Genomic DNA, 15,777 nt, shown 5'->3' with positions numbered 1-15,777 from the left:
GTGCGCTGTGCTCATGAAGGAGTGGTTCCGTCATGTTGCGGCCGTTGGCGGCCGCTCCTCCCACGCGGCGCTAATTCCCCGCCTGTGCGGGCGATTAGCGCAGTGGGTGGAGTCATGACGGAACCACGCCGTCATGAGCACAGCTCACCCGTGACTCATGACGGCGTGGTTCCGTCATGAGCACAGCGGCGCCGTCAACCCCCCCAAACCCCCCCAGCGCTACGGCAGAATTTGCGCCGCAGCGAAGGGGTTAATGTTAACATTTTCAAAACATTGACAATGTTCATTTTATTTTTTAAAGACGAATTGCAGTATACACTGTGAAGGTACTGGACAGTGACTCGGGGCAGATGTACTATTCCAACTCTGACAAGTGTTACTTCATGGAAGGTGCTGGACAGCAACTGCGGGGCAGAGTTACTATTCCAACTTCACCAAGCCTTACCTCAGGGAAGGTGCTGGACATTGTCAAAGGAGCATATCTAAGATCTTTTTTGCTTTGTAGAGCAGAAAAACAAACTACAAAACTTAAAAAAAGAAGATATGTTGTACAAACGAAAAAGTGTTCTCAAATCATCAAATCATTCCTAAAGAAAAATGATAAGGAAAGGTAAATAATTTAAAAATTCAAAGTAATCACTGACACTTTGGAAAGGCATAACAATTTGAAAATAATCCTTATAATAATGCTTTCTAATCTTAGATACACCACATATAAACAAAGACCACAACATATATCAACACCTTTATTAACCAACATACAACCTGATGACAACATTTCAAGGAACAAATCAAAAGGTAACATGTCTAACATATAATATAACAGATCAATATCAACCACATTCTTTTTTGAGAACTGGAAAGTAACATAGACTTATTTTCCTCAGTTTCGTCAGTGCAAATTGCCAAACTTTTTCTCAACAGACACCATCACTTAACCTTACAATTTTAATTGTTACTGCTCAGGACGATCAATCCTAAAGAAGAAAAAAATATTAAACATTATAACATCATAGTTATATATATTTTTTTCAGTTTTTTTTGCAGATCATTCAAGATGGAAAATACAAGACAAACCAATTACATTAAATCAAAACGTGGTATGAGAGTTTCAAAATATGGCGGCAATATTTATCGTAAGGAGAGATTAACTGAACCCAGGAGTCTTTGGAGGTGTGTTGAATATTTGTCATCCAACTGCAAAGGCAGAGCGGTTATTCTTAGTCACACAGTAGAAACAAAACACAGAACCATAACCACTCTGCCTCTGCAATGGATATATTTAACTAAGAGAAAATATTCAATAAATAAAGACACTTGCATCCAACACAGTCTCAGTTTTGAGGGAGGTAGCCCAAAACATCCCCATGCATGGTGCCAGTAGTATGCGCATGAATCGAAATTTAAAAAGAATTACAAAAACTGACCAGTAATCCTTAGAGACAAACTCCATAATCATACTCTGAAATTACCTTCTGTTATGTGCCATGTAGCAACGCTGCACATTTTCTTACATTGTCTTTTTTCTGCCCAATCACAATAATGCTGTGACCTTTTGCACATATTCACGTGCATGCATGACAATATTAGATTATTTTCTCTGAAACTGCTTTGCTTATACATCCAGCTTTGTGCAACACTATCATGATGCCTCCAACACGGAGTACAAGGCCTTTTCACATGCTGTACAAATGTCATTCTATCTTTATACACGGGGCAACAGGCCTATCTTCATATCCATAACAATGCTAATCTGCGTATTCATCACAAGGGTCTTTTTTTTATAAATAAAGAAGCATTTCCGGTGGTTGGCAGAGGAGACAATTCCTTTGCCATTGAAAGGTCCTGCATGATGAGGCTTTGCTAAGCAGCTGTCTAACATCTCCATGAGGAGGTCCAGTTTGTGACCAAGACAGGGTCCTACACTCTTTTCCACCAGGTAAACGAGTTGGATCATCCATGGGGAGATTCTTGGCTCTACTCCTACATACACTGTAGACATGCATCGAGTAGGGATTGCATAGTAGGAGTACGTCTGATTACCACCTTTTATTATATGCCTGCATATATACCCTGTCTTCGCACCATGGTGGAACTGTATCTGCTATTTACTCTGCTTGTAATCACCTTCATCTGCTTCTGTCTACTGATTATCACAGCACATGTATTCAATACAAAAATATAGTTGGTTCAATAAATATATTGAAAATGTCCCATTGTGTATTCACTGTATACTTTTCTGAGAACAAGAGTGTGCGAGTGATTGCGCGAAAAGATTCTAGCTCTGTTATGTTGTCATGTTCAGTGGTTGCCAGAAACCATTTGCCCCTTGTTTGGGTTAGGGGGGCTTATGGTGCACTGTGAGCCAGCTGGTCTCAAGGTCAACATATACTAAGGGGGTGCATGTAAGCAGTTTGAGAACCTCACCCAAAGTTTTTTTTGTCAACAAATGCGAAGATCCTATGGATTAGTGGGAACTACATGACACATCCCCCTGATCTTACTGTCGCTTTTACTACCAAACCTTTTCCACTCTATGATAGTGAGAACCCTCTTAAACAAATGCTAATTTTTAGTACAATCTATAACATAGTAACCATAGAGAATAGCAACATTTGGATGATGAATGGCACTTTTAACTCAACTCCCCATCCATTCACCCAAATTTTTAACAATTCATGCTAACCTTATTATTACTACATCCCATTAGTTTACAGTGTACTTCCTGGCAAACAATCCTCAACTTACACAGAAATATTATCAGTTGTAAAATCTAAAATATACAAAAGTCCTAGGAAAATAATATTTGCCTTTGAATTACAAATGATTAATGCAATTAGTAAAATGTATCTAAACACACAAAGTCAAGGATGTTTTTTCAATTTTCCCCGGCATATTAGCAGCAAATTAAAAAAACATCCTTATCTGATGATTATATGTGAAATAGTAAATTGCAATATGAACATTCTGTTTTGTACCTCCTGAATGTATGGATGACTTCTACACTTCAATTATACAATCGGAGAGTTTTTCACTAAACCAGGAAAAATTGGCTTCACTTCTAAATTACTTCAAAGCCATGGATTGGGCATCTAAGGAGGTTGGGTCACAGAAGGAAACAAATGTTTGCTACTGAATGGCAGAGCTGTTGCTTAACCTGCTTAGAAGGAAGTGCGAAAACCAATAATGCTATAGAGGGATGGCATTATTCTTTCAACAACTCAATAGGAATAAGTCAACCCAAACTATCATTTCCTGGAAATTTTATATAGAAGAACAAGGTTTCAAGGAAAGGAGAATAGCACAATCATTGTCAGGTAGTCTGAGCCATTGGAGATCCAAACAAAGGTAAAGAAATATCAGTATATCGATTGGCAGATTCATCAATTTCATTGCTGGGAACATATGATTACCTGGAATGTATTGCCTACATTTTACACTACTAACAACAACTAATGGCTTCTAAAAGTACTCTCCTGTTTTCTGTTTATAAACTAATTGATTTGGCATTTTTTAAATTATTTTGTTTTTAAATGATATATTCCTTCACTTTATACCTGTAGTTGTCTTCTTTCTTGCCATTTTAGGATACCCCTCACCAAGGGTCTCAAATAATCCAAGAATCAAAACAGTTCACCACAAATCCATACAACCTATCCAAAAAGAAACTGAAAAAAATAATAATCATATTGCATTTTTCGATGACCCACAAATAACACAATTCAGTAGTCAGGTTACCCAAAACATTTATTTATTTAAAAAAACGTAAAAAACATATTCAAATCTCAAAAGAAATGGATAGGAAAACGCGAAAACAATTTACTGATCCAAAAAAAAAGTCAATCTTGTTTTTATTTCAAATAGGTTTATAAAAAGGTGCTAAAAAGGTGCTATCATGATTTTTGGCACTTTTTCTAAGCCTATATTTTAATAAAACCAACAGTCTGATGTGTGCATATGAAAACAACTTGCATAGGAATGTAAAACTGCATAAAAAAGTCATTTTTTTTTTACTAAAAATCATCTTCCTCAATTTCTCCCTTCAATACATTTCTTTACCAAAATGTCATAAAAGTAAATTAAATTGTTCCTATGTGACCTTCTTCCGATTTTGACCACGACACTATATCGAGAGTAGAAACAGAGGCTAAACCGTTTACGTAAAGCTAAAAAAGTAAAACTAAATAATATTTTTTTCGATTGAAGTCAATGGAAACATTTTGCCATTTTTCTTATTTATATAAATAAATAGGTTTACTTTAAAAATAAATTATATTTTATTGTATTTTTGGAATATTTTTGATATAAGTTATCAATTATAATAAAACATTTATTACAAATAAAATTGTTGTGTTTTTTAAACCTTAATCTAAATATAATACATTTCCTTTTACATTTTGTTTAGAATTTTTTTTCTTCAGGACTTTTTCTTAAAATTATTAGTCATCGTTTTATGTATTTTAACTTTCCTAGTAATATGTAATATAAATATATATATTTCTCAATGTGTATTAAAATGAATAGTCAGCTATCATATTTGAAACATTCTCAATGATCATTACAACACTTCCAACTTGTACATCCTTGGCTCAGTTGCCCCCTTACAACTAAAAGGAATATCCACCATAGACTCTAAACCTTGATCCAAGACGGCCAAAAGTGGAAAGACGCAACCTGAGACTAGCAGAAAGAGCTTGGAGATCTTCGCTGTCCATTGATCACCTAAAAAACCTACAAACGGTGAGGAACACCTACAATAAACAAATTGAAGTTTCGAAAGCTAGTATCTTTAGAACCCAGCTGAATCTAGCCAAAAAAAGCCTAAATATTTTTGAACTGGTAAAATAACAATCGGTCAATCATCCCAATCCTTCTTTCAATCGGGCAATCATTTTTCCAAAATCCAATGATTTTGCTGCCTTCTTTCAGAGCAAAAAGAATCTGCAGACAGCGAGGATGTCCCTTCCGATCATTCCTCACACCAATCTGCCCCCTTTACTGATAGTTGAGTCTGGGGTTCCCACAGGACACTCACCAAAAAACAGTGCTTCTTGGCATTCATTCACATCCCTCAATGAAAGCAACATCTACAACTTTCTTACAGCATTGAAACCCTCTAATCACTTCATAGATCCGTTACCACTGAATATCTTCAAGGAGATCAAATCTTCTTTATCCCAGTCTGGACAAAGATAATTAATGCCTTCCTTCACCTAGGCATTATCCCAGATTGCCTTAAAGTAGGACAAATAACACTATCCTAAAAAACCAAGTGGCAGATTTTCAAGCCCCTTGCGTCACTTTTGCACAGTCGTTGTGTCACTTTTGTGACACATCGGCAGCGTAAAAGTTGCGGCCCATTTACAATGTGACGCATCTAGGGAGATGCGTCATGTTGTGAAGCCCTGCGCCACATTAAAACCTTCGTCAGGTTTAACCCCATCCCTGCTCATGACGGAACCACTCCGTCATGAGCCACGGGTGCCGTGTGCTCATGACGGAGTGGTTCCATCATGCTGCGGCCGTTGGCGGCCGCTCCGCCCACGCGGCGCTAATTCCCCGCCTGTGCGGGCGATTAGCGCCGTGGGCGGAGTCATGACGGAACCACTCCGTCATGAGCACAGCTCAACCGTGACTCATGACGGAGTGGTTCCGTCATGAGCACGGCGCCACCGTAGTGCCCCCAAACCCCCCCCAGCGCTGCAGCGGAATTCCTGCCACAGCCAAGGGGTTAATGTATGCGGGTGGGCGTTCCGTCGCAGGAAGCCACGTAAAAGTGACGCAGTGAAATCTACAAGATTTCACTGAGTCACTTTTACATCCATGCTGCGTCAAAACCCTGTGCCTCCTTGAAGCAGGCGTAAGGAGTGACGCAGCATGTTAGGCATAGGGTGCCCCATAGCATTGCTGGAGTGGCGTCGTGCTTGCGACATGACTCCAGCAATGCGTGACTTTTCCATCAACAGATGCGTCAGAGTTTCTGACACATCTGTCAATCCATATTGAAACACCGAAACCGGTCCTAGGATGCTTGTTTCCAGTCTAGGGAGGACCTTGATTGACAGTTAAGGCTGGAAAGTTCCCTTGAGGCATAGGGTCAAGACTGATTTGCATATGGCCAGGTCTAAACTGGGGTAGCATGGTGAGCAAAAGAATGATTTATTTAACCCATATCTCTTGACTGGGGGAGAATGTTCCCAGGCTCCCTGTGCCACTGGATTCAAGCTATCCTGGCTGAAGAGGGGTGAAACCACAAAACCTAGTCCTAGGATGCTTGTTTCCACTCCAGAGAGGACCTGACTTGGCAGTTTGGGCAGGACTGATCCCATGGGGCACAGGGTCAAGACTGATTTGCATATGCCCAGGTCTAAACTGGGGTGGCATAGTGAGCAAAAGAATGATGGATTTAACCCAGATCTCTTGACTGGGGGAGAATGTTTTGATTTGTTCTTCATTCCATCCATCGATTGTGTGTCTTTTGCTTTCTCGCCCTAGGTACGCCAGGTATGCCTAGATGTAGGTCGCGGGCTCACTGTGCCACTGGATTTAAGCTATCCAGCCCGAAGAGGGGTAAAACCCCAAAACCGGTCCTAGGATGCTTGTTTACGGTCCACGGAGGACCTGGCTTGGCAGTTCGGGTTGGACTGTTCCCATGAGGCACAGGGTCAAGACTGATTTGCATATGGTCATGTCTAAACTGAGTTGGTATGGTGAGCAAATGAATTATGGATTTAACCCAGATCTCTTGACTGGGGGAGAACGTTTTGATTTGTTCTGCATTCCGTCCATCCATTGTGTGTCTTTTGCATTCTCGCCCTAAGTGCGCCGGGTATACCAAGACGTAGGTCCCGGGCTCACTGTGCTACTGGGTTCAAGCTATCCTGGCTGAAGAGGGGTGAAACCACAAAACTAGTCCTAGGATGCTTGTTTCCGGCCCAGAGAGGACCTGACTTGGCAGTTGGGGCTGGACTGTTCCAAGAAGGCACAGGGTCAAGACTGATTTGCATATGGTCAGGTCTAAACTGAGGTGGCATGGTGAGCAAAAGAAGGATTGATTTAACCCAGATCTCTTGACTGGGGGTGAATGTTTTGATTTGTTCTGCATTCCATCCATCAATTGTGTGTCATTTGCTATTCAGAGTAGGGATTACTGCTGCACAATCGCTCTCCACAATTTTGTAAGGGCCCACTTGGAAATATACCTGAGGTACCCATGTCTCTCCATTGCTGGTGCCATAGGACCTACAAATCAAACCCTTCTCTTGGTGGGACTTCTGGCAATTTTCTCTTTGTGGGTGTCAGGAAAGACTGTTTGTTGGAGGCCTCTGTTTTGGTTCACGCCACTCCTTCTTTGCAGGCTGTGTGACCTCTCAGGCATACGTTTCGCCGTGTCTGTCTATGTGAGGCTCCTGATCTTGTGAGTTATTTTCCACACTTAAAGGGACGATTTACCCCCCTCACTTTTACCCGGCCCTTCATATTTTAAGCGCCGCAGGCCCTAATGTCAAGGATAAATCCATGCGTCGGCTTATGACCACAGAAGTTGTGTCTGGTAGGTCGAAACGTCCCGTAAATACAATGGCAGAAGTCCCTCTTGAGGCCCTCATTAAGAAACTTACGAGCATCAAATTGACCATGGACTCGATGTGCAGAGACACTAAATCCATGGCTGCAGACCTGAAATGATTACAGAGCGTACTTCATACCATTAGTAAGTGGTTTGAACCACAGACCGCAGGGTGGAGGCCATGGAGGACTGCCTGACCATCTGGAAACAGGGCCTGACATTGGCAGCGAGGTTTGGCACATCCATGGGAAATTGATAGAGATGGAAGACCGGAGTTGGAGGAATAATGTCCCTGTTTTTTAGAGTACCAGAGGGGGCTGAAGGGCAGAATATGACCAGCTTCTCATCTACCTTTCTGCTTGAGCTGACGGGTTTGCAGTTCCCACCATGAGTAGAACTCTAGATAGCCCAAGGGGTGTGCCCTAAAGGGGATACCCATCATAACACTCCTAGGACAATTATTGCCTACTTTCTGTTTCAACAACTCATTTCACTGCCAAACAGCACAACAGACCATTCTTGTACAAGGGGGCCAAGATATGTGTTGGACCTGATTTCTCTCCTGAAATCACCCTCTGGCAGAGGAAATTTCTGTCATTGTGGCTGACCCTCTGAAAACTCATCACACGGAATGGTCTACTGGAACCAGCCATTATATAGAACCTTTCAGCGATGTTTTAAAGGGGTCATCCGATGCATGATGTCACAGTAGTTCACAAACCCAAGGCAGATATCAATGTCGATTTGGGATGCCGGAGTGAGTAAATAAGTGTGGTGTTTTTTGCTTTGCTATACTGACGCTGTAGCCCCATTGTACGAAATCTGACAGATTGAGGGAAAGAAAGGCCACAGATAAATCTCGACTGTATGAACAGAGAATTTGATGATCCGGACAACCGTGAGGAATTCCTCACATCTTTGTATTCCACAGCTAAGGACATTATTGTGCGGGCGAAGGGGGTAGGGGAGATGGATCAGGATTCCTGGACTCAGGATTCCCTGCAGGTGACACTTCACTGAAGCATCAAAGATTGGACCTAGTCCCGAAGAGATGGGGAAACAGGGCCTCACGTGAATTTTCTGCTCCAGCGGACAAGGACCGTAAAAAATCCTGCTCCCCATCAATCTCTGAAAGCGATACCAGCTGTACTGTACTGCTCCAGAGGGACCCCTGCATTTCTCAGATGTCCCTGTAGTAGTGAGACCCACATAATAGTGTCTCTTGTTGGGGGGCGGGGATCATATTCCTAGTATTCCTCTGTGGTCCCCAGTTGGAGTATCTCCTTCAAGGGTGCTTGAGGGGCTATACTCGTATTTCTGGAAGGCATTGGAGTGTTTTATTTGATCACCTATACCCGTGGTGCACTTCACCTTATTGTTATGTAAAAGCGATGTTTTACCTGTTTTACTTGCACTGTTTCATGTTTAAATATTGCACGTTGCTCTGTCCTTCGTTACACTGAATTTGAAATTGAACCTTTTTAAATTGAAAGTGAATCTTTTAAAATTGAATTGCTCGCCTTTTACTTCACGGTAGCGCTGCTCGGTGTTAGTAGAGCGTCAGCCTCCAGCGGTTCTTGCGAGACGCTGATTGGTTGTTGGGGTTCCAATCAGCTTCCTGATTGGTGAGGGGCCAGGGAGAGGGCAGACTTGCCATAAAAATCCACGAATGGCGCGACTGCGCCGGTAATGTAAAAGTGATGTTTTATCTGGTTTACCTGCTCTGTTATATGTTTAAATATTGCAGGTTGCTCTGTCCTTCGTTACACAGAATTTGAAATTTAACCTTTTTAAATTGAAAGTGAATCTTTTAAAATTGAATTCCTCACCTTTTAGTTCACTGCAGCGTTGCTTGGTGTTAGTAGAGCGTCAGCCTCCAGCAGGGCTTGCGAGACACTGATTAGTTGTTGTGGGTCCAATCAGCTTCCTGATTGGTAAGGGGCGGGGGAGAGGGCAGGCTTGCCATAAAGATCCATACAAGGTGCAACTGTGCGGCGGGCGTGCGCCGAAGGCACGCCAAAGGCAAGCCCATCTGTGCCCATCCGCGCCCATCCGCGGCCGGATGTGGCGAGGAGCCAGTAACTATGCCCATTTTATTTCCTATGATAGGAAAGCTCTGCTGGCTGTGGCAAATGAGACTTCTAGTATCCCTAGTACCCTCCTATCCTTCCCGAAGGAAGTAGGGCCATTGAGCCCCCCCAGGAAAGTCGATCTAGAGGAGGGTTGCCAGGTCAGTCCTAACAAGAAGCACAGGGTAAGGAGAGCCAACCCTCAGCGTAAACAAGTGAGAGGGCAGACGCCAAGGGTATCTATCTTAACGCATGCTCTCTGGCTAAACATCGAGCGGAGATCTTTCATCTCCTTGAGTCAGAAGCTCCAGATTTACTGTTACGGATGGAAACGTGGCTGACAAGGGAATCATCCCCTGACATTTTGGCAGCGCTCCCTAGTGAGTATATGCCAACCGGGAAACAGGAAAAAAATGGGGGGGCGTAGCAGCCATAATCCAAATATCCATCCACTTTGCCAAACTGCCCTGGCTGGGTCTTACAGTGCGATCAAGCAAGGCTTGGGTCCGTAACTTTCCAGACTGGACCACCTCGATATTGAGATAAGCAAACAAGATGTCTTGGGGGGTTATTTTGATTAGAGTTATGATAAACCTTAGACCTTTAATTCCAAAGTTTTCAAGCTTTATTTAGCTTATTTTTGATATTTCAACAAAGACATTCATAAATCAATCGAGCATGTCTTTTCAAAGAAACATCACATTAGTAAATCGCACAATTCAAAAACGTTTGAAATAGAACTATATACAACATTTACAAAGTGCAAAAAAAAGACTTGTGAGAAAAAATAATAGTATATGGAACGTTTTTGCAAAAACTAACAACAAATCAATAAGCGCAAAAAACCCATCAATAACTCATGTGTGCCAGCCTGAAATTAAACCAGCACTACATCCATATTAACACCAGACAGACAGTTACTCATTTTCGCAACACATGTTTCCTTTCCTGCCTGTGAGAGGATGGGGATACCTAACCTACTGGTGGGTATTGTCAGAAGCTGCTGAGGGAAATATTATTTCACATTCTTCATGACACACCCCATCAACAGTCCCCCATACTCAAAGCCAACTCGTTTCGAATCCCCAACAAATCCGGGATTCTCTTCAGGACTTGGACTTGGTATTTTGGCTCTGCAAAACTAAAAGAAATATTGTTGGTTTTCATTCTGACACCCCCGTGTACCACCATTACTTTACAGACAGGGAATATTTTAGGTACCTTAATCGTGGTGTGGTGTTGTTCCACAGGATCTGCTGTCCAGAAACGTTGCTTCAAATGTTATACTGGGATCGAAGCTACAGAGGGTTAAACATTAGGGCATTAGCAATTAAATGTTCTGAATGGGACAGCTCCTCGTGCAGCTGAGGACCAAAGGGAAGAGATCCTACCTTCAAATGTATGTGACGTGTGGGACAGCTCAGCGGTGTCAGTCCATTATCTGCAAACAATGAGTGGAATGACTGTGAGCGCTCGGTGAAGAAAGAATCCTGCGCGCGCATGGTGCTGCGCGACACTTGCCTGTAATTCTTTCTCCACACAGCGGGAAATATCACTCGAACACGCTACTCTGCTTCCAAATCGGCAGCAATGAGGCCATTGCAACACTGGTTCCTCTAATATAACCTGGAAGGGGAACTGAGAGGTCAGGCACCTCCGGGTATTGTGGGACATGAAGTCCACGTTTGTTCAGACTGTTGCCTTTTAGAGTTTTTTGACTTCAGATAACTCGTTGAGGCCGTGCAGTGCCGTGTTGAATTTCATAATTAATGTCTCCCTCTGTGCCAATAATACTTACGGATCGCCGCCTCTGTAGTTGTTCTTAATTATCAGCGATAATACAGTCCATGTAAAATCATCAAATCTGTGGTTAAGAGTTGTTAAATGTTCAATCATTGGGGCAGTGAGGGTTTTATTTTTTCAAACGTGAACGATGTTGCACAATACAATTTCGCACTTCTTTGTATGTTTTTCCAATATATATCTTTTTACACAGACATGTCACAGCGTAGACAACATTTTTGGATTTGCAGTTTGTAACAAGACAAGAAACCACAAGGCCGATAAATCGTTCTCGGTCGATCTGATAATAGTGAAACCGAATCTCCCATGCGCAGAAAGAAAATGGCATTTGGAATATTCGCCAGCTCTGAGAACCAGTTATATCCAACAACTTAAAATGTATAAGTCTCTAGTACAGCAAACTAAAGTTAGCCATTTCACGAATAAAATCCTTAAGTCATCCAATAAATCCAAGGAAATTTTCTGAATCATCAACAAACTATCTAATTCAGATAGGGTGACCCTCACTATCACACCGTCACAGAGTCTGTGTGACACTCTCATGATTTTTTTGTGGACAAGATTGCCGCAATTAAAAGGAGCATCCACTTAGGCTTGTCTGCTCCCGACTCCCCGCCAGGGTACACAAATAGCCTTACGCTCTCGCACTTCCCCAATGTTTCACAGGACAACCTGATGGAGCTTATGACGAAAGTTAAATCAGGTTCGCCTACCGACTTCTGTCCTCCGAGAGTCCTTAGAGAGGTGGCAACCTCTGATGGAGACAGTCTGCGACAATTTCTTAACTACTCTATCAGCTCAGGCCTGGTACCTAAATCCTTTAAAAAGGTAGTCATAGTACCCAATCTCCCGTATTTAGCCAAGATCTTGGAAGCCTACGTGGCTCAACATTTCTGCGATTTCTTTGAGGAGTCAGAGTTTCTGGACCAGTGTCAGGCGGGGTTTCGACCAGCACACTCCACTGAAGCAGTGGTTACATCCGTTTTGAATTGCAAAGAGAACTGGATAAGGGGAGCACTTAGGATTTAGTGCTGCTTGACATGTCGGCAACCTTTGACACGGTGGAGCATACTTTGTTGGCTGACTGTTGGCTGACCGAGTCTGGGCTGCGGGGTTATGGGGCGCAGCATTGAATTGGGTGACATCGTTCGTGAAGGATGGATTCCAATCGGTGAGCTTTGATGTGCCCTAAGGGTTCTTTCTCTCCCCCCACTTATTCAACATCTACATTCAACCTTTGGTCAGATCCCTTAAGATGATGAAAGTAAACATCTTCAACTACGCGGATGATATGCAACTGTTGTTCACGATCGACTTCAGCGATGCAGCTATTATTATTATTATTATTATTATTGAATTTGTTAGGCACACAGCTACCCTATTAGGGTTTCCCGGCGCAGGTAAGTCTGAATTAGACTAAGTAACTAGGCCAATTGCTGAATGAAGAGCCAGGTCTTAATGTATCGGCGAAATTTTAGATAAGAGGGTTCCTGCTTCACATGATTAGGAAGGGAATTCCAGAGTTTCGGTCCAAGGTACGAGAAGGAGCGTCCGCCCATTCTTGTCAATTTAAATCTGGGAAGCGTCAGGTTACCCTGGGCGGAGGAGCGCAGAGCACGTTACGATGTGTAAGGGCAAATGAGTTCCCGTAGATACACTGGAGCTGCACCTTGCTTTATTTTAAAAATATGACAAAGAGCTTTAAATTTAATGCGGTTGCTAATGCAGAGCCAATGATGATCCTGCAAAAAAGGAGTAACCGAGGCTCTCCTTGCAATATGGCAGAGAAGGCGCGCTGCAGAATTTTGGACCATTTGCAGCCTCCTCAAGGGTTCCCTATTTAATCCTTAGTAGAGTATGTTCCCGTAGTCCAATCGGGACATAATCAGGGATTGGACTACGGTTCTTTGTGTAGAAAAAGGGAGCATCCAAATTATTTTCCGCAGCCATCGTAGTATGGAAAAACAGGTACCCACAGTACTCACTGCTTGCTGCCGCATAGAAAGTTGGCTGTCAATAATGAAACTAAATTACGGGCTTGGGTTACCGGCTGAGGAAATAAACCCATTTCTCGAGGCCAATGAGAATAGTTCCAAAGATGTTTATCTTTCCCCAAGATGATGACCTCTGTTTTGTCCCCGTTTAATTTAAGGCAGTTGGTATTCATCCATTTCGAAACTTGGAGCAGACTATTCCTTAGAGAAGATATCGTATTGTCTTTAGAGGAGGATAACGAAAAAATGATTTGAGTGTCATCTGTATAGGAGTATAGGGTGAGCCCTGCGTCCTCAACGATGGTAGCAAGGGGACGCACATAGATATTAAAAAGTAGTGGACTCAAGATAGAACCCTGTGGGACCCCATATGCAGAAGCTCGAGAGGTGGAAGAAAAACCAGAAGAGAAGACCTGAAATGAACGGTTGCTAAGAAAAGAGGACAGCCATAGCAGGGCTGAGCCTTCCACACCTGCTAACTGAAGAGATTTCAGCAGGATAGGGTGAGACATGGTGTCAAATGCTGCGCTCAGATCTAATAAAATGAGCGCCATGGTCTCACCCTGATCTAAGCAATGACGTCATTTTTCAGTTACTCCCAAAAAGGTAGTTTCAGTGGAGTGGTGCGTTCTGAAGCCCGATTGAGAGGGGTGCAGATATCCAGATTTTTCAATATGAGTGGTTAGGTGAAAATTGACATGTTTTTCCAGAATTTTAGAAAATACTGGTAGAAGTGAAATAGAGCGGTAATTCGCCAGGACTGAGGGATCGGCATTGGGTTTTTTCAATAGAGGAATCACCATCGCGTGTTTCCAATCCATTGGAACATATGACTCGCGTATTGAAGTATTTAGGAGGTCTCTACAAAGTCCCAATATGGTTGGGGAAAGTAGTTTTAAAATATTAGCTGGTAGGGGGTCCAGAGGGGAACCTGAATTTACCTTGGATAGGCAGTATTTAAATGATTCCTCATTAAGGAGAGTCCACTGTGAGATTTTCACTGTGTCAAAATGGGAATCCATTTGCACTGTGTCAGGGGGTAATCCATGTGCATCCTATCTGTGTCAGACGGATTTGAGTCCTGAGACAAAGTAGGAACAAATTTACTATATATTGTCTTCACTTTCTCGGTAAAACAATTAGCAATGTTGTTGCATTTAGTAGCATCCAGGGCAGGGGGTACAGGAAGAGTGTTTGCCCCGGACAGTTTTTTAACCATTGAGAACAGAACTTGAGGTTTGTTCAATGAGTTAGTCATGGTTTTGGAAATATGCATTGCTCTTGCTGCCTTACAGGCAGCTTGATATTTATGAAGAGCTGTCTTATAGTCAATTTTACAGTTAGGAGCATAACATTTTCGCCACTTTCTTTCTAAGACTTTGCATTGTGATTTTAGAATCTTCAAGTCTTCATTAAACCATGGAACTGGGGTGCGATGGGAAGAGCACATTTTCGACGTGGGAGGCAGGCAAAGGTTTATAGAGGAAAATAACCAGTCCGATATTGCCTTGTTTAAGGGGGTGAGTGGAAGTGTCATATCTGGAAGATTCCCTTTAAGAAGATCATTTAACGTGTCTAGTTTCAGCTTATGCCTGGGTCTTTTACTCCCCAAGTCAGATATTGGCCGAGACACTGGAGAATCAAGAACCTTAAGTTGGAAGTGGACCACATAATGATCAGACGAACTTAGGGGCAGAGCAGGGCAGTTACATACAAAGGAAAGATTAGAAAAAATAGGGTGTAGTAAATGCCCTGCTTGATGTGTAGGTCCCTTGTTGTGGAGAGACAAGCCAAGGGCTTCCAGGTCGGCTAGAAGAGTAGAGTTGTCCGAACTCGTTAGGTCTTCCAAATGAAGGTTAGACTGCACTTCCAAAACCCCATGCTATTCATCAGGGGATGAATGAACGAGAACCAACTGAAACTTAACTCAGACAAAACTGAGATAGTCCTCACTAAGGGCCTCATGTAGGTAAATAAATTTTACCGGTTCTTAAATACCGAGCCGTACCGAATCGGTAAATTAGAATCGGTAAGTTACATGTAGGTAAAAATTCGGTAACAGTTACCGATTCGGTAACATTCGGTAAATACGAATCGGAATTCACCGAATCGGTAAATACCGAGGTGATAATTACCGATTCGGAAAATACCGAGGTGGTATCTACCGAATCGGAAAATACCGAGGTGGTATCTACCGAATCGGAAAATACCGAATCGGTACGTACGGATTCGGTAAATAACATCACATGACTTGACGAAACAGCTAATCCTGTGCAACGACAGCCCACCCAACCAGGAACTGCCCACACCCAGGCAGGTGTACACAATTAGCCGAAGTGGCCAC

General features: G+C 42.6%; 1 long non-coding RNA gene across 1 annotated transcript; it reads right to left on the bottom strand.

Moving 5' to 3' along the window:
• Positions 1-735: 735 nt before the first annotated feature.
• LOC146783102 (uncharacterized) lies at positions 736-11,215 on the bottom strand. Its single transcript, XR_014972256.1, has 4 exons — positions 11,028-11,215; positions 10,858-10,934; positions 3,558-3,668; positions 736-977 (listed from the first exon to the last, which is right to left on the bottom strand). It is a non-coding gene; the product is annotated as an uncharacterized LOC146783102 (long non-coding RNA).
• Positions 11,216-15,777: the final 4,562 nt, after the last annotated feature.

The sequence above is a fragment of the Triturus cristatus genome, chromosome 12, assembly GCF_964204655.1.
Source record: "Triturus cristatus chromosome 12, aTriCri1.1, whole genome shotgun sequence".
NCBI classification, from domain to species: Eukaryota; Metazoa; Chordata; class Amphibia; order Caudata; family Salamandridae; genus Triturus; species Triturus cristatus.
Note: the sequence above shows the minus strand (reverse complement) of the source record. Positions and strands in the feature narration are given on the sequence as shown.